Source organism: Podarcis vaucheri (genome assembly GCF_965113315.1).
Source record: "Podarcis vaucheri genome assembly, chromosome: 3".
Classification (NCBI taxonomy): Eukaryota; Metazoa; Chordata; class Lepidosauria; order Squamata; family Lacertidae; genus Podarcis; species Podarcis vaucheri.
The window spans coordinates 118,928,438-118,950,911 of record NC_138761.1 but is presented as its reverse complement, the minus strand read 5'-3'; the positions used below and the strand labels follow the sequence as shown (position 1 = coordinate 118,950,911).

Below are 22,474 nucleotides of genomic sequence, written 5' to 3'. Positions count from 1 at the left end.
TTAGCAATCATCACAACTTTGTAAGGTTTGGCGGTTAGGCACTGGTTCATTGATTTGTGGGGGAGGGGAGGTCAGCCATCGCCCACCCCTCCATTGACCAAGGGTATTCCGTTAAAGGAATCCAGGGCCTGGATTCTGTCCGAAATCCGCTTGAGGGGCTAGGGCCATGCCAGGCCTCTGGGGACACCGAGGAGAGCTACAGGTGGGTTCCCCCAATGTGGCTTCCTCTTTGGGTGGTTTACTCTTACTTCCTGCAAAGGGGGCAGGAGTCCGATATAGTCCTTTGCCAATGCCTAAGCCAATACCGCTCACATTTCTGTAATCAATAGTGGCCTAAAATTTGCCCAATAACCTTAAACCAAAATTCCGTGTCAGTGTGAATTTTATTCTATTGAGGGGCTGGTTTGGGGGCCTTGTCACGCAATACTCTTTGATGTTTTTGTTACAGCAGTCTAACAGGGCTATCCTTCTGGAAATTTATTAATTATGAAAAGGAAAACACAAGAACACAATTGAACTGTAAATATCTTTTGATGGATGAGATACGCATGTCTATTGTGTGTTTTGATATATGCAAAAAACCCAAAATATATATTTCCATATCAGTGAACAACAAAGCAAAGGGAAGACTTCTCCAAAATAAAGCAATTGTAGCAGAAAGTACAATACCCAAGTGGAAGTGTGAATGAATGTTAGAATGAATTGAAACACTTTTGCACATCGCTTTAAAACTGTTAAAATTTTTTTTTAACTCACTGTGTATGTGGAGGAGAGAAGGAGTTGATTGTTGGGATGGAAAGTAAGGGAGAGACAACTATTAAAAGCAGCAACTTTGAGACTTTGAAAAACTTTGTTGCCCATTTCCTAAAGTGCTTTGATCGGAGAAACCCTTGTTTTCTTTGTTATGCCTAGGGCTTTTGTTCCTATCAGAAAGCCAATTCTTATTTCTCCACCAGCATTAAAGGAGCAGCATATTCAAATCTTGCTGCCAGGCTTGGCAAGACGGAAATGAAGGATTCCCACAACAAGTGTTTGAACAGCATATTTGATCCAATAGCAAGGCGGCATGGGCAGAGCATCATTGCTTACCTGGATATAGGGATGCGGGTGATGCTGTGGTCTAAACCACGGAGCCTCTTGGGCTTGCCAATCAGAAGGTTGGTGGTTCAAATCCGCACAATGGGGTGAGCTCCTGTAGCTTTGTCCCAGCTCCTGCCTACCTAGCAGTTCGAAAGCATGCCAGTGCAAGTAGATAAATAGGTACTGCTGTGGTGGGAAGGTAAGCAGCATTTTCATGCACTCTGGTTTCCATCACAATGTCCCGTTGCGCCAGAAATGGTTTAGTCATGCTGGCCACATGACCTGGAAAGCTGTCTGTGGACAAACGCCGGCTCCCTCGACCTGAAAGTGAGATGAGCACCGCAACTCCATAGTTGCCTTTGACTGGACTTAACTGTCCAGGGGTCCTTTACCTTTTACCTTTACCTACCTTTTGTGTACAAATAAATGTGTGTTGATGCATTACATTGTTATTATAGACCTCTGGTAAGGGAACCTAATATGCAGGAACAGGAGAGTAAAAGCAAGTTAAGAAACCCCAGTTTGGTCCAAGGTGCAAAGGACATAATTCTCATGAACATGGTGAGCGATGTGTTGGCGTGCCAGGCAGTGTCTCCTTGTTATTCAGGTGAACAGCAGTTGTGGGCTGGTACATTGGCCAGTTTCTCTCTCCTTCAGCATCAGCATGACATCACAATGGCCTGTGTCTCTCCTTCTGGTTGGACACATCCATGTGAGAACACAGTGGCCAGTCTGTGAAATAGGCAACATCAGCATGAGATCACAGTGGCCAGTTTTTCTCCCTCAGGTGGCTAGCATGGGCCACAGTGGGCAGCCCCTGTCCTTCAGGCAGGGAGCATCATCTTGTGGGGAGAGGCACATTCATTCCTCTTCCACTCAGGCAGGCAGTAGCATGTGGGCAGAATATTTATTTCTCTTGCGGAAGCTGCCAAAAGCAGGTACATGTCAGCACAATCTCTTTCTCAGTGCGGTGGGCTCAGTTGGTAGCAGATGGTGGACCCTGTATGTTCTTCTCTTGATGTGGTGGCCAGCAGAAGTATGAGTGACGCGGTCATCTCACTGAAACAGGCAGCAGCATGCAGACAGAGAAGCAGCAGGGAAGGCAAAGAGCTGGTAAGAAGGCAATCCATCTATTACAGGGCCTCCTTGCTTACAGGAAGTGGACACGGGTGTTGCTGTGGTCTAAACCAGTGCAAGTAGATAAATAGGTACTGCTGAGGTGGGAAGGTAAACAGTATTTCGTGCACTCTGGTTTCCACCACGGTGTTCCGTTGCACCAGAGGCAGTTTAGTCCTGCTGGCCACATGACCCAGAAAGCTGTCTGTGGTCAAATGTCAGCTCCCTCGGCCTGAAAGTGAGATGAGCGCCGCAACCCCATAGTCACCTTTGACTGGACTTAACCGTCCAGGGGTTCTTTACCTTTATCTTGTACCTTAACTGGGTTCTCAATGCCTCAAGTCACTTATAGTTACCAAGAAGGGGAAAGGAGAAGCATTGGGGAGTGGTAGGAACATTGGATAGGGTCCACTGCTCTGCTTGGACTGCAGCCATCTGCCCACTGCCTTAACTTTTCTCCGCTCAGTAACTGGCAGCCATTTGCAGCATTGGCAGGTCAGGTAAGTAACACCTTCCTCTCAGGCCCTAGTGATTTAAACCTCGGAAAGCACAGTAAGAGAAGGAAATTATTGAGAAAATTGCTCACGTGGTGCATTTAATCCCAATGGCTGCAGTTCAATGTCTGTACAAGTCCCCCTGGGAGTGATGGGCCTTAATGACAGTCAATGAATCTCAGAGATAATTGTATGGAAACAAACATGGTTGCCCCCATGGAAAAACCAGAGGCCACCATGTTTCTTTCCTACAGTTTCCTCAAAGTGCACAGCATCAAGGAGCCCCATATGTTGTAATAATAATAATAATAATAATAATAATAATAATAATAATAATAATAATAATAATAAAATTATTTATACCCCATCCATCTGGCTGGGTTTCCTCAGTCACCATGGGTGGCTTCCAGGAAAATATTAAAATACAGAGACTCTTGAGAGTCCCATGGACTGCAAGAAGATCTAACCTATCCATTCTTAAGGAAATCAGCCCTGAGCGCTCACTGAAAGGACAGGTTGTGAAGCTAGACAGCATTTTAAAAAGCAGAGACATCACCTTGCTGACAAAGGTCCGTATAGTTAGAGCTATGGCTTTCTCAGTAGTGATGTAGGGAAGTAAAGAAGGATGATTGCCGAAGAACTGATGCTTTTGAATTATGGTGCTGGAGGAGACTCCTGAGAGTCCCATGGACTGCAAGAAGATAAAATCTATCCATTCTTAAGGAAATCAGCCATGAGTGCTCATTGGAAGGACAGATCCTGAGCTGAGGCTCCAATACTTTGGCCACCTCATGAGAAAGACTCTCCTCCCTGAAAGAGAGGGGAGTGGTTGTGGGCGGGAGCCCAAACACCGCTCCTAGCAGGGGGCATTGCCCCCTGCCTCCAGCTCACCTGGCTGGCACTCACGCCCCCCCGGTGGCCGCCCAACCAGGTGCCATGGGGGGCGTGTCCAGCAGCCTTTATGCTGCAGTGCCAGCCTCTCCCCGGCCTCATTTCTCTTCGTCGTCCTGTGCGAGTCAGGAGGATAGAGAAGACTCCCTGGAAAAGACCCAGATGTTGGGAAAGATGGAGGGCACAAGGAGAAGGAGACAACAGAGAACGAGATAGTTGGCCAGTGTTCTTGAAGCTACCAGCATGAGTTTGACCAAACTGCGGGAGGCAGTGGAAGACAGAAGTGCCTGACATGCTCTGGTCCATGGGGTCACGAAGAGTTGGACATGACTAAATGACTAAATGACAACAAAACAAGGCTGCCTTCAGATGTCTTCTAAAAGTCAGATAGTTATTTATTTCCTTGACATCTGATGGGAGGGCATTCCACAGGGCGGGCGTCACTATCGAGAAGGCCCTCTGACTGGTTCCCTGTAACTTCGCTTCTCGCAGTGAGGGAACTGCCAGAAGGCCCTCGGCACTGGACCTCAGTGTCTGGGCTGAACGATGGGGATGGAGACGCTCCTTCAGGTATACTGGACCGAGGCCGTTTAGGGCTTTAAAGGTCAGCACCAACACTTTGAATTGAAGCGTACTGGGAGCCAATGTAGGTCTCTCAGGACCGGTGTTATGTGGTCTTGGCGGCCACTCCCAGTTACCAGTCTAGCTGCCGCATTCTTGATTAGTTGTTTTCTGGGTCACCTTCAAAGGTAGCCCCACGTAGAGCGCATTGAAGTAGTCCAAGTAGGAGATAACTAGAGCATGCACCACTCTGTCGAGACAGTCCGCGGGCAGGTAGGGTCTCAGCCTGCGTACCAGATGGAGCTTGTAGACAGCTGCCCTGGAAACAGAATGCTAGCCACTCCAGTTAGCTGGATGACCTGTTTGGGTTTTTTAAAAAAAGGAATGGGGGGGGGACCTGTTTCCTGTGTAGAGGCAATGCTGAAGCTCTTTTTTTTTAACTTTTTTTTTTTTTTTTTAATGCTTTTATTAAATCCAACTCATTATACATTATCCATTTTACAACAAATCATATGCATTTTCGACTTCCTTCAACGTCGCTGACATTCTTTCATAGTTATTCTTTTAGTACACATTCCATTCTTCCATATTGCCATTTACACCTCCTTTCCTCCTATATTTCTATTAAACAATATTCATTAGTTCTTTACAAAGCCTCTTTAAACCCCACCAGCGTTGTATTTACACCATAGTTATTTTCCAGATAACACACAAATTTCTCCCAGTCTTTTATAAATTTTTGATCTTTTGTATATCTAATCTTCCCTGTTAATTTGTCCAATTCTGCGTATTCTATTAACTTTGCTCTCCATTCTTCTACCCTTGGAATTTCCTCCTGCTTCCACCTCTGAGCCAATACTATTCTGGCAGCTGTTACAGCGTACTGGAAAAATTTTTGGTCTTTTCTTCTGATGTCCTTCCTTACAATACCTAATAAAAAAGCCTCCGGTCTTTTCACAAAAGTGTACCTCAATATCTTTTTCATCTCGTTATAGATTTCTTCCCAGAAGCTTTTAACTTTCTTACACTCCCACCACTGGTGGAAGAATGTACCTTCTTTAAGTTTACATTTCCAGCATTTGTTATCTACTTTGTACATCTTTGCCAGTCTCACAGGTGACAGGTACCATCTGTAAAGCATCTTCATCATGTTTTCTTTCAATGTCATACAAGCTGTAAATTTTATATTCTCTTTCCACAACCTTTCCCAATCCCCCAGTTGAATATTGTATCCCAAATCCTTTGCCCATTGCACCATCACTGACTTCACCTCCTCATCCTTCGTGTGCCACTCTAACATTATTTTATACATTTTTGATAGGTTTTTAAATTCACTATTTATTATCTCTTTTTGAAAAATTGATTCCTTTTCTACATACCCCCTTTCCTTCAAATCTTTTTTAAACATTTCGTTTACTTGAAAGTAGTGCAACCAATCGTATGTTAATGCTTTAACTTGGTCATATGATTTCAATTTCCATTTCCCTCCTTCATTAATGACCATTTCTCCATATGTTCCCCACTTTCCTCTCATATTAATTTTCTTAACACACATAGTTTCTAACGGAGATAGCCAATGTGGGACTCTTGGTTCTAAAATGTTTTTATATCTATCCCAGACCTCTATTAATGCTCCTCTAAAAATATGATTTCCAAATCCCTTATGTAACCTCTTTTTATCACACCATAGGTACGCGTGCCACCCAAATTTGTTATTGAACCCCTCCAAATCTAATAGTTCTTTGTCTTCCAATTTTACCCAATCTTTCAGCCAACACAGGCACGCTGCCTCATAGTATAATCTCATGTCTGGGAGGCCGAAGCCTCCTCTCTCCTTTGCTTCCGTCAATAACTTGAATCTAATTCTGGGCTTCTTTCCTTCCCAGACATATCTTGATATTACCTTTTGCCATTCCCCAAAAATTTTTGTGCCTTTTAATATGGGTAAAGTTTGGAATAAAAATAATAACTTAGGGAGCACCATCATTTTTACCATTGATATTCTTCCCCATAGTGATAGTTTCAATCTATTCCAAACCTCCAGATCCTTCTTTATATCTTTCCACATAGGGATGTAATTGTATTGGTATAAATCTATATTCTTATCCGAGAGCCAAATTCCCAAATATTTGATCTTCTTGACTACCTCAATTTCCGTTTGTTGTTTTAATACTTCAATTTTGTCTTGGTCCAAATTTTTCACTATCATTTTAGTCTTCCTCTTATTCAATCTAAATCCTGATAGTTTCCCAAATTGTTCCATCTCTTCCAGTACTTCTTTTATACTTTCTATCGGTTCTTCCAGAGTTACAACCACATCATCCGCAAAGGCCCTTACCTTATATTCATTAACACCTAATGTCACCCCTTTAATTTGCTTATTTTGTCTTATTGCATTTAATAAAACTTCCAGGACCACTATAAATAGTAATGGCGAAAGCGGGCAACCCTGCCTTGTTCCTTTAGATATTTTTATATCTTCCGTGATGATGTTATTTATAATCAACCTTGCCTTCTGTTCTGTATATATTGCCTCAATGCCATTAAAAAATTCTTGACCCACCTCCATAGCCTCCAAATTTCTCAACATAAATTCCCAGATCACGTTATCGAAGGCTTTCTCCGCATCTACGAATATTAAACTTGCTGGTTTGTTACACCTATCGGACAAGTATTCTATAACATTGACTATGTTTCTTATATTATTTCTTAATTGTCTGCCCGGTAGGAAACCTTCTTGGTCTCTATGTATAATTTTTACTAATATCTTTTTTAATCTCTTTGCTAGAATTCCTGTGAAGATTTTATAATCTGTGTTTAATAGCGATATGGGTCTATAGTTCTTAATTTGGGTCAAGTCCGAATCCTGTTTTGGTATTATTGTAATAAATGCCTCTTTCCATGTTCCTGGGATGTCCTTTTCTTTCAAGATGTTATTCATTACTTTGATTAACGGGGCCATCAACGTGTCTCTCATTTCTTTGTAATAGCTTGAAGTAAACCCATCCGGGCCCGGTGCTTTCCCTCTTTTTAGTTCTTTTATGACTTCCTCTACTTCTTCTTTGCAAATTGGTGCGTTCAACTGTTCTTTTTGATCTATTGGGATCTTCCTCACCATCTTCTCTTTCAGATATCTTTCTATTTTCTTCTTATTATTCCTTTCTTTATTCCTATATAGTTGTTTATAAAAATCGACAAATCCTTTCCTAATTTCTTTTGGATTTGTTATTTCTTCTCCATTCACTTCAATTTTGTTGATTGTATTTTGTTCTTTTCTCTTCTTGACTTGCCAAGCAAGCCATTTTCCTGATTTATTAGCAAACTCGAAATTTTTTTGCCTTAACCTTTTAATATTCCATTCAACCTCTTTATTTATTAACATCGCAAACTGAGTTTGAAGAATCTTTATTTCCTGTATTATCTTCTCGTTGTTAGGTTTTTTAATCAGTTTTTGTTCCTTACTCATAATCTGTTCTAAGATCTCCTTTGTCTTTTTTTCCTTATTATTTCTTTTCCATACATTCTGCTGAATACAAAGGCCCCTCATCACCGCCTTACTCGCATCCCACACCACACTCATTTTTGTCCCTTTATCCATATTGTCTCTGAAGTAATTGGATAAATTTTTTTGTGCTTTTTCTACAAATTTTTGATCATCCCATATATTGTCATTCAGCCTCCACCTGAAAGTTCGCTCTTCAAAGCCTTTTAACTCCATTTCTATTGGGTTGTGGTCTGAAATCACCTTTGCCTGTATTTCTATTTTTTGAATTCTTGGAGTTAACTCATTTGATACCCATATTTGGTCTATTCTTGACATTGTTTGATTTGATTCTGAGTGGTATGTGAATTGCTTCTCCAGAGGGTGTCTGAGCCTCCAAATATCTACTAAATTACAATTCTTCGTCATTGCAAAGAACGTTTTAGGTAGTTTTCCTTCCTTATTTTTCGTTTTCCTCAATCTGTCCATTTCTAATGAAACCACCCCGTTCATATCTCCCATTATTATAATTTTTTGGTCCATGTATTCAAGTAGTTTCTCCTCCAGTAGTTTAAAGAACTCCTTCTTACTCCCATTTGGTGAGTAAATCCCAACAATTATCAACTTTTCACCTTGCCACTTAATTTGAACCATTATAATTCTACCTTCTTGATCCTTAAATAATTGATGAGATTCAATTTTATTTTTAATATATAATACAACACCTCTTTTTTTCTCTTTGTCCGAGGATACAAATTCATTTCCCAACCTTTTGTTTATTAGAATTTTTCTGTGTTTTTTAATCACGTGGGTTTCTTGTAAGCATATGATATCTAGATTTTTCTTTTTTAACATATGTTCAATCCTATTCCGTTTTCTCTTATCATTCATTCCGTTCACATTCCAGTTCCACAATTTTAACGCCATTCTTCTTGTCCCTACTTGAATTTAGGTTTACCTTATAGTCTTTCTATCTCTTCTCCTACCTCGTCCTCTTCCTCTTCTTCTGATTCTCTCTCAACCTGTTCTTCTTCTTCTCTTAATTCGAATTCCTCCCTTAAATTTAGTCCTCCTTCTGCCCCTTTGACCTCCTCCTCTTCTACTTGAAGCTCTTTGTATCTCCTTGTAAATTTCCCTATTTCCTCCGGGCTAATCAATCTTCTTTTTACCCCTTTGTAGAAAAACGAGACCCCTTCCGGAAACTCCCATCTAAAATCAATCTTATTTTTCTTAAGCAATTGCACCAATGGTTTATAAGATTCTCTTCGTTTCAACAGTCTTATTGGAATATCTTTGAATATAATTATATAATTCCCATCAATATATAATCTTTTCTCTCTGTTTCTTTGTAAAATCTGATTTCTCATCTCTCTATCTTTAAATGTTATTAGGCAGTCACCTGGGAATTTTTTTGCTTTGCCTGATCTTATTTTCATTCTAAAAGCATTTTGTATTGTTTTCCCAACTTCTTCCTCCGATAACCCCATCCACTGCGCAATCTCTTTTATCAATCTTTCTTTTATATTTTCATTTTGCACTTCCGGTATCTGCCTCAGTCTCAAATTCACTTCTCTCTGTTTTAATTCATTCATTGCGATAGAGTCTTTTATTTCTTCCTGTATTTTGTTTAAATCTGCAATCTCATTTTTCATCTTTTCTTCTTCCCGTTTCATCTCTTTCATTTCGTGTTTTGTTTTTTTAAGACCCTCATCCACTCTCTTTGAGACCTCTTTAATTTGTCCCTTTAGTTCACTAACTGTCTCCTCAATCTTTTTGTCCATTTTTCCAATTTTGTTATCAACCTGTTCTAATTTTATCTCCAAATTCTTTTCACTCTGCTTGATTTCTGCAAACATCTTCAATATTTCTGTTTTAAACTCTGCTTCCTGTTTTGAAGCTCTTCTATCTGTTGGGGTCCCCCCCTCCGCCCCCTTTTTTTGTGTATGCGACATTCCCCCAAATATCAGGTATCAAATATCAAATACTAAATTAAGTTGTACAATTTCTAAACAATTCCTAAATAATTACAATTACAATTGTTATTATCCTTAAATGCTATTTAGAATATCCGTTGCAAGTTAGCACTACCAAACAGAGGGATAAATTATAATTTACAAATAACTTAGCAATTCCTCCTCAAGGGCTTATGTAAAATATTGTCCCGTCTTCCACTATGGTTTAGAGGAATTTATTTGTTAATCCGCTGAAGCTCTTGGATCACTATTGCAATGTTTTTAAAACCTTCATATTCCCATGCAGATTTTGAAGGATTTTCTCTTGAAAAATCTCACAGAAACAGGATCAACAGTGCCATCTCTAGAAAGGACTGCCTTTAATGGGTCCATCCATTCCTCCCCTTGGGGGTGTTTTTTCACAGAGCTTTGTTTCCCAAAAGGGGACCATTCATTTTAAGGGGCACCCTCTAAGGTGGACCTGGTGGTGTTGGCATTTAGTTTTTAAAACAGACTCAGCAATAGCAAAATATAGGGAATCGTTTCTGTTCCGAATCACCACATTCATAGCATGACCTAGAGCAGTGGTGGCCAAACGTGGCCCTCCAGCTGTTTTGGGACTACAACTCCCATCATCTTTGACCACTGGTCCTGTTAGCTAGGAATGATGGGAGTTGTAATCCCAAAACAGCTGGAGGGCCGGGTTTCCCTATGTCTGATTTACAGAGAGATGCTATAGAACCCAGTCTCTTGGATAATGGCATTATCCTGAGTGAATCTCCACCCCCCTGGTCTCTCCCACTTCCTCATTCATCAATCTCATCATCTCTCCTATGGGTGCTGCTAGGTGCCCTCTGTCCTTGAGTTCTTTGCTCTCCTACTTTCAAGGCTCACCGGGTCCTGGGAGAGGGGGGTAGGTCTGGAATGTTTTCTAAAGACACTGTGTCCATCAGCTGCCGCCCCTCTAGTGCTTCCTCCTCCTCCTCCTCTTCCTCTCACATTATTTCCCAACTTTTCCCCTCATCTGCCTCTGAGTGGTGACCTCCCTCAAACCCCTGTTGTGAATCTAAACCCTCTTCCTCTTCCTCCTCCCTGGAAAGGTCAGGGTGGGGAGGCGGTCTCCACCATTCCTCCTCTGCCCAGTCCCTGATAGTGTTGCCCTGACAGTATGGTGTAGTGGTTCAGAGCGGTGGCCTTGTAATCTGGTGAACCGGGTTCACCCCCATCACCCTTGACCACTGGTCCTGTTAGCTAGGGATGATGGGAGTTGTAGTCCCCAAACAGTGGGGGGCCAAGTTTGGCCATGCCTGACCTAAAGCGACCTGCCCATCCTTTACAAGAGATATACTGAGAAGATGAAACCATACAGTTTCATCCACTTCATGAACAGAAGCTGCAAAAGCAAACTGCCTGAGAAATATTTGGGTACAGATGTTCGTACCAGTCATCACACTCTTTGGATTTGATTAGTAATAACAAAAACAGTGTATCGTTTCACTTGATTGCTTGATTCAGTTCTAAAGTAATATTTGTCATCTTTACAAAGGTTAGAGATTTTATTTAAAAATTTATGTAGCAAAACCAGGGACTTTACAAAATGCAACATGATGCTAAAAGGGCATAGCTGCAGAACCACTAATTTGCAAGTTGCTGCGAGAGATGTGCCCCTGGGGTATAACAATATCTCAGTACAGAAGAATAATTATGCAATATCCTGAACCACATTGATATGAAATAGTAAAATCTAAAAAAAAAAAAAGCATTTAAAATGTTGTGATATTTTATGTCCACGTATGCCCTTATACTTTTTTATTTGTGTCATTGCCATTTCTATATTCTTTTTCATATATAGAAATATCATTTTTGAAATATTTACTTTTTTGGTAGTTTGATAGCACTGTGTAAAATTACTTTTTGTGAGCAAAGAAATGGACTGCCTTTGGTATGTTACTTACATGGCTGGTTATGCATGTTTGTTAAGTTTACGTTTATCTTCCCGTGTTTCGATAGAAAGCTTGATTTCATATCCATTTTCCTTGGTTATGAAGTGTCCGACTCCACACATCATAACTCACATTTATATTGGCTTCTATTGCACCTCATAATATGCTGAATTTCCTTCTCACTCTGGTTATAACGAGTCTCACATCACATCAGTGTATAATGCTTTTTGGTTTGTAAAATGTTAGTATCCCAGATTAACGAGTCTCTCATCACATTTTACATTAGCTCTACTGGTTTCAGTTATGCATTGTAATTCAATAAATTCCATGTTTTAAATCACTGTATGATTTTATTGCCTCCTTTTGCACACTGTAACATAATAGTGGGCTTTCATGTACGTGTGTGCATATACGCGCAGAATGTGGTATATTCCCAGCTCTTATATACTAAGGACAGTGAAGTTTTCAATGGCCAAACATCATGTTTGCTTGTTTTGCATGCCTTCGAACGACACTGCAAATCCTGTTGGCTTACCCTGGAGCAATAGTTGTGAAATCATATCATATTATACATATCATCATATTGTCAAACTTAGCAACTGATGATGGACATCATATCTCAGCAGAACTCTCATACTTTCTAATCCTTCTGCATGTTGCTGGAGTAAGTCCTCCATACAGACTACAATTCCCATTGTCCCTGATCCTTGGTCATGCCAGCAGGGAACTGGAATCTAACAACATCCAGAGGATCACATTATGAGTCATGTGACAAGTGGAGGTGCATGTGCAATTTGTATGGAAGGTCCATGGATCTCTCCTGCTGGAATGAGATAGAATCATAGAATCATAGAATCATAGAGTTGGAAGAGACCACAAGGGCCATCGAGTCCAACCCCCTGCCAAGCAGGAAACACCATCAGAGCACTCCTGACATATGGTTGTCAAGCCTCTGCTTAAAGACCTCCAAAGAAGGAGACTCCACCACACTCCTTGGCAGCAAATTCCACTGTCGAACAGCTCTTACTGTCAGGAAGTTCTTCCTAATGTTTAGGTGGAATCTTCTTTCTTGTAGTTTGGATCCATTGCTCCGTGTCCGCTTCTCTGGAGCAGCAGAAAACAACAGGTGTTTGCTTGTGCAACTGGATATATGCCACTAGAGTTGTAACAACCTAGCCCTCATTTGCCTCCACAGGTATGGACAAAGGGTTTAAGAACTAAGTTCATACCAAGGATCATAAAGACTAGTGGAATGGACTTCCTCAGGAGGTGGTGGGCTCTCCTTCCTCAGAGGTTTTTAAGCAGAGGTTGGAAGGCCACCTGTCATGGATGATTTAGTTGAGATTCCTGCACTGCAGGGGGTTGGACTAGATGACCCTCGAGGTCCCTTCCAACTCCACAATTCTAGGATTCTATGGAGTTGTTGGAAGCAGCATCAAGTTGTCCATTAAAAGCAACCCCTGCCTGATGATGCAGCGAACAGCCTCTGCTTGAAGACCTCCAGCAACTAAGAGCCCACCACACATCTAGGTCAGATGTTCTCCAACTGTGCTCCGCCGACCACCTGTGGTCTACAAATGCCATTCAGGTGGTCCATAGAAAGGTTGCAGAATAGTTCATAAAACTTATTGGTCACAGTTTGTCAGTGATGCTTGTAAGGGCTTCAATGGGTGGAGCTGCCCATGGAGCAGATGCAAATTTGTAACTCTTAAGGAAAAGAAAACAACATTGTGTTTAGGGAAAATACTAGCCTGGTTGTATCCCTGCTAGTTGTGCAAATGGTCCTCAGCTCATATGACTTGTTTCTATCATTGTTACGTGTCTAAGGAGGAAGGAGTTTGAGAACCACTGCTCTAGGTTCTATTGTTGAACTGTTCTCACCATTTAAAAGTTTCTCCTCATGTTCAGCCATAATCTGCCTCCTGTAATGTATGCTCATTAGCTTCTTCTGACACTTATTCAGGTATATGAAGAGTAGTAACATGTCTTCTCAACTCTGCTAAGAATACCCAGATCATACATGAACTTCATCTTCTGTTATCTTTGTGATACTGCACTTAGTATATAAGCGCTAACATGGATCTTTGTTGCACTGATTGATATTATCATTTAGAAAAAAAGTGCTGCTGATATTGATGATAAATAACAGTATCAATCAACACAAGGACCTTCCAAGGTAGGTCAGTATGATTGCACTGGGAGTAAGGATGAGGAAGACGGAGATAACTGACTTGTGAGTTCATAGTGGAGCTGAAATTCAAACCAGATAGTTACTGATTTGTGGTGTGATTTTTTAGCCATTCTGCTACACTCGGTTTCCATCAAAACTACTAAAAAAAGTTCCACATCTTTGGCTATCCTGGCAGTCATGTGAGTCAGAAGAGTTTACCCTGAATTTAATCCAAACACTTCTGATCAAAAAGTTTTTAGTGTAGAACCACTGGGAGCAGTTCTAGTGATGTCTACTACAGGTTTGCCTGTAAACCCTATGAGTGGGGTTGATTTCAAAGGAAAGTCGAAGAAAGCTTTTCTCCAGTGGTGCTGATGGACCACTTTGATGGAAGTGAATTTTTAGGCAACCTGATGAAGTTTTATTCAGACCAGGCGTGAACTGTGTGTGTTGGGGTGGGGGGGAGACACGACAAGGAAGCAGTTATCACTGTAAGTGTAAAGAAAAATAAAACATTCATCCTATTGTCATCAGGAGGAGAATGGTATTGGAATCAGTTTGAGGCTACAACATAGTTATAAGACCCAGAGAATCACTGAAAACTTTGAATCCTGTGCCCTGTGTGTTCTCCAGGAGACACCCGAGTCATAACTGAGGTGGAGATGGTTCAGGTTTTCACCTTTAAAGCCCTAAACGGCCTCGGCCCAGTATACCTAAAGGAGCGTCTCCACCCCCATCGTTCTGCCCGGACACTGAGGTCCAGCTCCAAGGGCCTTCTGGCGGTTCCCTCACTGTGAGAAGTGAAGTTACAGGGAACCAGGCAGAGGGCCTTCTTGGTGGTGGCACCTGCCCTGTGGAACGCCCTCCCAGCAGATGTCAAGGAAATAAACAACTATCTGACTTTAGAAGACATCTGAAGGGAAGTTTTTAATGTTTGATGTTTTATTGTGTTTTTAATATTTTGCTGGAAGCCTCCCAGAGTGGCTGGGGAAACCCAGGGGTAACAACAACAACAACAACAACAACAACAACTTCTTGCCATGTCCTTTCACCAATCCCCACACATTCCAAGGTCCAATTTATATCTTACAAAAAGGGAGTCTGTGTATATTGGGGAGCATGGACATTGGCTTCTGTGCAGGGCGTTCAGACACAACAAGGTCAGGCATGGCAAGGGACTGGGGCCAGCTGGTGAGATTTAGACTCCCCCCAGATGTGTACACAATATCTTAGAGAGTTTCTATGTAGGGTCCATTCCCCTTGACTGGGACCCTCTCGGCAACTATATGCACACCAGTTCTATCAAACGTTATGGAAGGAAATTTTTCCAACCTAGCATTTTATCCCATTCATTTGTTTCAGTGTTTTCAAATTTGTAAACCACCTAGGGTGCTTTGGCAGAAAACCAATAAATAAATAAATAAATAAATAAATAAATAAATACCCCACCTCCTGCCAATAATTATGTGAATATGTGACTGCTGCCTTGAACACAATTCCAAGTGTTGGTGCTGACCTTTAAAGCCCTAAATGGCCTCGGTCCAGTATACCTGAAGGAGCATCTCCACCCCCATCATTCTGCCTGGACACTGAGGTCCAGTGCCGAGGGCCTTCTGGCAGTTCCTTCACTGCGAGAAGCCAAGTTACAGGGAACCGGGCAGAGGGCCTACTTGGTAGTGGCGCCCGCCCTGTGGAACACCCTCCCACCAGATGTCAAAGAGAAAAACCACAACCATACTTTTGAGAAGACATCTGAAGGCAGCCCTGTTTAGGGAAGCTTTTAATGTTTGATGTATTACGGTATTTTAATATTTTTTGGGAAGCTGCAATGAGTGGCTGGGGAAGCCCAGCCAGATGGGTGAGGTATAAATAACAAATTATTATTATTATTATTATTATTATTATTATTATTATTATTATTATTATTTCCTTATTGTGATGGGATGATGAGCTGCTTGTGCGTAAAATCGTAATCCCTCAGAGTTTGTGCAACTCCACAAACCTCTGTGTGTGACAGAGCTCCTCAAACATGTCTGCTCTAATCGCTTGTAGTTTCCGACAGTGGTTGTTTTCGGAATCGTTTCCAGCATAAGAGCTCCTTAACGGAAACCTGCCTTCTGGACTCACGGCGTGACAGTTTCCGGCGAGGCGTGGGTCTCCCTATGGGAGCTTCAGATACCTCCCCACTGTTCTCGCTGGAAGCGTCTCTGAGCCCTCCCTCCTGCTCGCATTCCCTCAGAGATCCACTCCTCCCCCTGCTGGTCCCTGCTTCGGCTGTTGAGTCTCTTCCTTCCTCCCTGAGCCCCTCCACCACCTGTTCCTCCGATGGCAGTTCCCTGACATCCACCTCCCCTCCAGGGCCCCCCTCACCCCTCCCATTTCCTCTCCTCTGGGAGGTGAGGATGTAAAACCCCGAAAAGAATCTTCTTCATCTTCAGACGTCTCGAACAATTCCCTCCATCGATCGCCGTCCCGGCTCGCTGAATCCTCCTCCTCCTCGGAATCTGTGAACCCCTCCAACCCCTCTTCTTCGTCGGTGGTGGCAAAGTATTCCCTCCGGAACCTCGCTACAGGCTGAGGTTTACGTGGGAACCTCTGATGAAAAGCTTCTATTAAAACCTCGTCATTGACATCCTCTGCCCTGACCCAGGTGTTTTCCGACTCCGGTTCCCCTTCCCACATTACCAAATACTCTACTTGATCTCCCTTCCACCTGGAATCGAGGATCTCCGCCACATTGTAGCTTTGTTCCCTTTCCTCCATTGCTGGTCCCCGAGTGACCCTCCCTTCTCTGTCCCCTTTATACAGTGACAGCAATGACCTGTGGAAAACTGGGTGCAGCTTCATGTGGTTCGGTAACCGGAGTCTGAAAGCCACTGGATTGACCTGTTGTGTGATTTCAAATGGGCCCAGTCTTTTGGGTCTTAACTTCTTACAACCCCCTTTGAAGGGTAACCCTTGGGTTGACAGCCACACTTGGTCCCCCACCCTAATGGTTTCACCTTCTCTCCTGTGTTTGTCTGCCTGCCTCTTATATTCCTCCTTGGCCCTGTCTAAGTTAAGTTGGAGCTGGCGATGGATAGCTTCCATTTCTTCTACGAACTGTTCGGCAGCTGGAACGCTCCATCTCTCCCCTTCCCCCCCTGGGAAAGCCCTGGGATGGCACCCGTAATTTGCCAAAAAGGGGCTCATCCCCGTGGACACGTTCTCCGCATTGTTGTAGGCAAATTCCGCCAATGCCAACTTCTCCACCCAATCATTCTCTCTGTCATTGACGTAACACCTCAAATATTGTTGGAGGATGCCATTGGCTCTTTCCGCCTGCCCATTGGTTTCAGGATGCCGGGCAGTCGAGAAATTTACCTCCACATGCAGTAAGCTCATGAGCTTCCTCCAGAACCTGGAAGTAAATTGTTTCCCCCGGTCTGAAACCACCCTCAAGGGGGCGCCATGCAACCTAAACACATTTTCTACAAACAATTTAGCGGTTTCTTCTGCCGTGACCGCATGTGAGCAGGCTATAAAGTGTGCCATTTTGGTTAACAGGTCTACCACAACCATGATGGCTGTTTTCCCTCTGGACCTTGGCAGATCAGTCATGAAATCTATGGCCACTGCTTCCCATGGTCTTTCTGGTGTGGGTAGCGGTTCTAATAACCCTGCCGGCGCCCGCCTTTCCCCTTTGGCTCGCTGGCATTGGTCACAACTCCTCACATACTCCCGCACGTCTTCCCTGACCTTAGGCCACCAAAATTCCCTGGTCACCAGCCACATGGTTCTGTGTTGCCCAAAATGCCCCGCTGTGGGGCTATCGTGCAGCTGCTTGAGTACCTTCCCCCTCAACTCTCCTTCAGGTATATATAACGCTCCCTTGTAGTACAACGCCCCATTTCTCTCCTCAAAACCTTCGGGTTTATCTCCCTCCCTCCTGAGTCCCCTGAGTTTGTCCTGTGCGTATTCATCGTTCTCCGTTCCCTCTACCAGTTCTCTTTGCCCCACCAATGCCGCCCCACACGCCCAGCGGTCCTCTGGAATGACATGTCTCTCTTCGGGTGCTCCCTCCCCCTCCAAATATTCAGGTTTACGTGAGAGAGCGTCCGCCCTAACGTTCTCTGGGCCTGGCACATAACAAATCTCAAAGTTAAATCTGGAGAACTCCTGGGCCCATCTCAACTGCCGTTGGTTGAGCACTCGTGCCGTTCTCCAATACTCTAGGTTCTTGTGGTCAGTGCACACTTGCACCTTATGTTGTGCGCCAATTAGCAGGTGCCTCCATCTCCGAAACGCCTCATGAATAGCGAGAAGTTCTCGATCGTACACCGTGTAGTTCCTCTCGGATTTGTTCAGTTTTCGCGAAAAAAAAGCACACGGTCTCCATTCTGACTCCTCCCCCCCTGGCTGCAGGAGAAGCACCGCCCCAATGGCTCTGTCTGATGCGTCTGTTTCGACTCTCATCTTTTTTTGTAAATCCACATGCAGAAGTTGTTCTTCAGAGGCGAAGGCCCTTTTTAGCTCCTCAAAAGCTCGCTCCGCCTCCTCAGTCCAAACAAATTTCTTCTTACTGCTGAGACAGTCCGTTATGGGCACCGTCAGGTGGGCAAAGTTTCGGATGAACTTACGGTAAAAGTTCCCAAACCCTAGGAACCTCTGCACGTCCTTCTTTGTTTTGGGAGTTTTCCATTCCAGCACTGCCTGGACCTTGCCGGGATCCATAGCCAATCCCTTGTCTGACAGGCGGTACCCCAGGAACTCTACCTCCTTGGTATGAAACTGACACTTCTCCAGTTTCACCCACAGCCGGTTGTCTAGCAGCCTGCGCAACACTTCTCTGACGTCTCTCACATGCTGCTCCTCATTCTCAGAATACACCAACACGTCATCCAGGAAGGCCACACAATTCTTGTAAAGCAAAGGCCCTAGTACGTGGTTCATCAGCGATTGAAAGCACGCTGAGCCTGCTTGTAATCCAAATGGCATAACAAGATATTCAAAGGCCCCCAAGGGGGTGAACATGGTGGTTTTCCATTCGTCCCCTTTCCTTATACGTATCAGATTGTATAAAGGTCCAGCTTGGTAAAAATCTTTCCCTTCCACACCCTGTTCAAAATGTCATCTATTCTAGGCATGGGAAAGGCCAATGGTTCTGACACTGCGTTTAAGGCCCGAAAGTCACACACAAGTCTCGGCTTGTCCGTGTTTTTTTTATCCACAAAAAACACTGGACTACCTCCCACTGCCCTTGACTCTCTGATGAAACCCCTCTTCAGGTTCTTGTCAATGAATTCTCGTAACTCCTGCATTTCTCTGTCTGACATGGCATACAACTTGCCTGCGGGGAGCTGCGCCCCAGGCAGTAAATTGATTTGACAATCAAAGGGTCTATGCGGGGGTAGTTGGTCAGCTTCCCTTTCGCTGAACACGTCGCTGAGATCTGCGTATTGTCGTGGTACCTTCACCTTCTCCGTTACTTCCGTTCCTGCTAGGGTAGCTTGGGCTCCTGCTGAACCCTTTCCCTCCCTGCAGTGTTCTAAGCAATGTGCGGAACCGAAGGAAACCACTCTCTGATGCCAGCCCACCAGTGGATCATGTAACGCCAGCCAGCTCATCCCCAAAATAATGGGAGCCCCTCCCAAGGTGGCCACATTAAACGCTATCAGTTCTGTGTGCCTTGCCACCTTCATTGTCATTGGGACGGTCTGCAAGCTGACTTCCCCTCCCAACAGCTCCCTGCCATCGATCGTGGTCACCTGTAGGGGGTTGCTTAAAGGGATCGTCTGTATCTGGTGTTCAGCTGCAAACTCCTTGCTCATGAAATTGCAGGAGCTGCCTGAGTCCAACAGCGCCTTAATCTTCAGAGGGTATCCGTTTTGCAACTCTAGTGACACTTCTATCACTAGGGCAGGTTTGGGAGATTCTGGCGCGGGCACTTTCACTGCTCTTTGCCCTGGCTGCTGTGCCCCGACTGTGGCAACCAGGCGTTGGCTTTTACCTGCTCCGGCTTTCCCTCCTCTCTTCCCTCAACAGCTCCCACCATCCCTTGCCATTCCTTCCTCTGGGGGCAGACTCTGGCAAAGTGACCTGGCTGTTGGCAGAGATAGCATTTCCGGGCGCCTTTTCCCTCCTTCCTACCCCCTTCGCTGGGCTTTGAAACTGTGCGCGGGCGCGCTGTTCCGATTTCCATCGGCTCTGCCGGCGGGAAAGCTGGCTCAGGAATGTCTGGAATGCGTAACTCCTTCCAACATTCCCCCTTACCTTCCCGCCTCTCCAAGGCTCTCGCCTCCTGGCGCGCTCCTATGGTCAGCGCAGATTTGGTCAGCTGATCCATAGAAACCGCCCTGGGGCTCCGGGACAATTCGTCTTTCACAGCCGAAGAAAGACCTTATTCAAATAGCATCTGAATGGGTGCCGCCGATAAGTCCCACCCCAATCTGTGAACCAGCATGGTAAACTCAGTCCAGTACTCACGGACAGATCGGCTTCCCTGCTTGCAAGCCATTAGCTGTCTGCGCACCACTCCCTCCTCAATATCGCTGGAAAACATGATATCCATTGCACGAAAAAACTTCATGGTGTCCTTTACGACGTCATTATGCGTTGCCATCAGGGGTCTAACCCAGTCCCTCGCCCCCCCTCTCAAGATGCCCAATCACGAAAGCCACTCGCGATTCCTCGTCAGGGAATTCATCAAACTGCACATTGAGGGCATATTGCATCTCTGTCCTAAAGGCATGGTAGTCCTTGGGGTCCCCCCCAAACTTCTGCACCAATCCTGGTACCTTTCTGGTGAACTGGGTGGCTCTCCCCTTCTTGTCTGCATCCTGAGCCCTTCTCTCCTCAAGCCTCGCCGTCTGCAGCGCAAGTTGGATTTCCAACGCTCGGTACCTTTCTTCCAAGCTTGGACCAGCTCCAACCCCTGCTCCTTCGGTTCCGGCTGGGTCGCTCATGATGCTTTCTCCTGCACAGGCAGCGTACAAAGACTGTCGGAATGCTGTGATGGGATGATGAGCTGCTTGTGCGTAAAATCGTAATCCCTCAGAGTTTGTGCAACTCCACAAACCTCTGTGTGTGACAGAGCTCCTCAAACATGTCTGCTCTAATCGCTTGTAGTTTCCGACAGTGGTTGTTTTCGGAATCGTTTCCAGCATAAGAGCTCCTTAACGGAAACCCGCCTTCTGGACTCACGGCGTGACAGTTTCCGGCGAGGCGTGGGTCTCCCTATGGGAGCTTCAGATACCTCCCCACTGTTCTCGCTGGAAGCGTCTCTGAGCCCTCCCTCCTGCTCGCATTCCCTCAGAGATCCACTCCTCCCCCTGCTGGTCCCTGCTTCGGCTGTTGAGTCTCTTCCTTCCTCCCTGAGCCCCTCCACCACCTGTTCCTCCGATGGCAGTTCCCTGACACTTATGGTAGAGAAATGATAAGATATCTGATGAATGATCTAACGTTTTGCCTCAGCAAGTAGATTGCAAAGGGTAATGGCATTGTGTGAGGAATAATTAAGGGACAACGGGAGTTTCAGGGAAAGGTGCCAGAAAGATTTCCTTGCTCTTGTTCTTGGGCTCTGCTTGAGGGTTTGCGGGGGCATCTGGTTGGTGATTGTGAGAACAAGATGCAGGACTAAAAGGGCGACTGGCTTGATCCAGCAGGTTCTTATGTTCTTATATTTTGGAGAGCCAAAGTAGACCGGACAAATCTAGGTGGACCAATGGTCTATTTCAGTATAACACATGTTCATAGGTTTCCAGACAAGGTATCCAAACTGGTGCCTTTTTGAAATTCAATGGAGTTTTTATACCCTAAGTTAGAGGTGAGCTACAAATTGCACTCTTTGGCTACCAAACAGGTGATCAAGACATCTGAATGCCATCTTACGGCCAAATTTGAACAAGTGACAGAATGGGATAATTGGCAGTTCGGAGAGCCCATGCTCTGCTCAGCTCATCTAGAATAATGATGGCTTCTTACTGAAGCTGCCCTAAACATCAAAGCTAACAGGGAAGATCTGGAATTGGCGTGATGAATTGTTTCAAAAGGACTGGAGCAAATTTATACTTTATATGAAAGAAAATTGTAAACAGTTGAAAACGTTTCTAGGTTTGAGTTGAAATGTTTGGTAATGGGAAAATAAGGAGCTGATTTACATACAAGAAGGTGAATGCTAAAAGTTTGACATAAGGTTAAAAAGTGGATATAGGAATGTGAAGAAATTGGTAAAGTTGTGTGGAAGTCAGTTAGAGGGAGGGAAGGAGGTCGATGCTTTATTTAAGCAATGCTTTAAGTTATGGATTTTTGATTTTTGATATGGAAATGTAATGAAATATGGAAAACTTAATAAAAATCATATTTTTAAAAAAGAAGCTGCCCCAAACATAGAAGGGAAAAGGACTGGAGGGGCACAAACCAGTTTCCTTGCTCCCTACGGTCCATGTACCTTTGGAAAAAAGGAATCTGTTATTTCCTGAATCTTCCTCAGCAGAGCAGCTATTTGCTACAGGGGAAGGAGTTGCGTGGCAAGTCCCCTCCCCCATGTGAAATGAAGACACTGGACACGGTAATTAAGGTTAATGGGCATAAAAGGCCACAACTTTATTGATTACAGAATTGGAAGGTATTGGTCTTAGGCATTGGCTCCTATCGACTACCCGGCATGGGGACCGGGAAGGGTTGTCCACAAGCCGTGGGAGTCCTGTTGAAGTACGCCAACTAGGATCCCAACGGGTGTCACCGCTCTGGGGCGTGCTGGATGCCCTTACCTCCCTAGGTTTTGGACAAGGCAACGCCCCCGGAGT

General features: G+C 44.2%; 1 long non-coding RNA gene across 1 annotated transcript; it reads left to right on the top strand.

Moving 5' to 3' along the window:
* Window positions 1-311: 311 nt before the first annotated feature.
* Window positions 312-21,774, top strand: LOC309528860. The gene is made up of 2 exons (XR_014217929.1): window positions 312-2,018; window positions 21,529-21,774. It is a non-coding gene; the product is annotated as an uncharacterized lncRNA (long non-coding RNA).
* The last annotated feature ends 700 nt before the right edge of the window (window positions 21,775-22,474 follow it).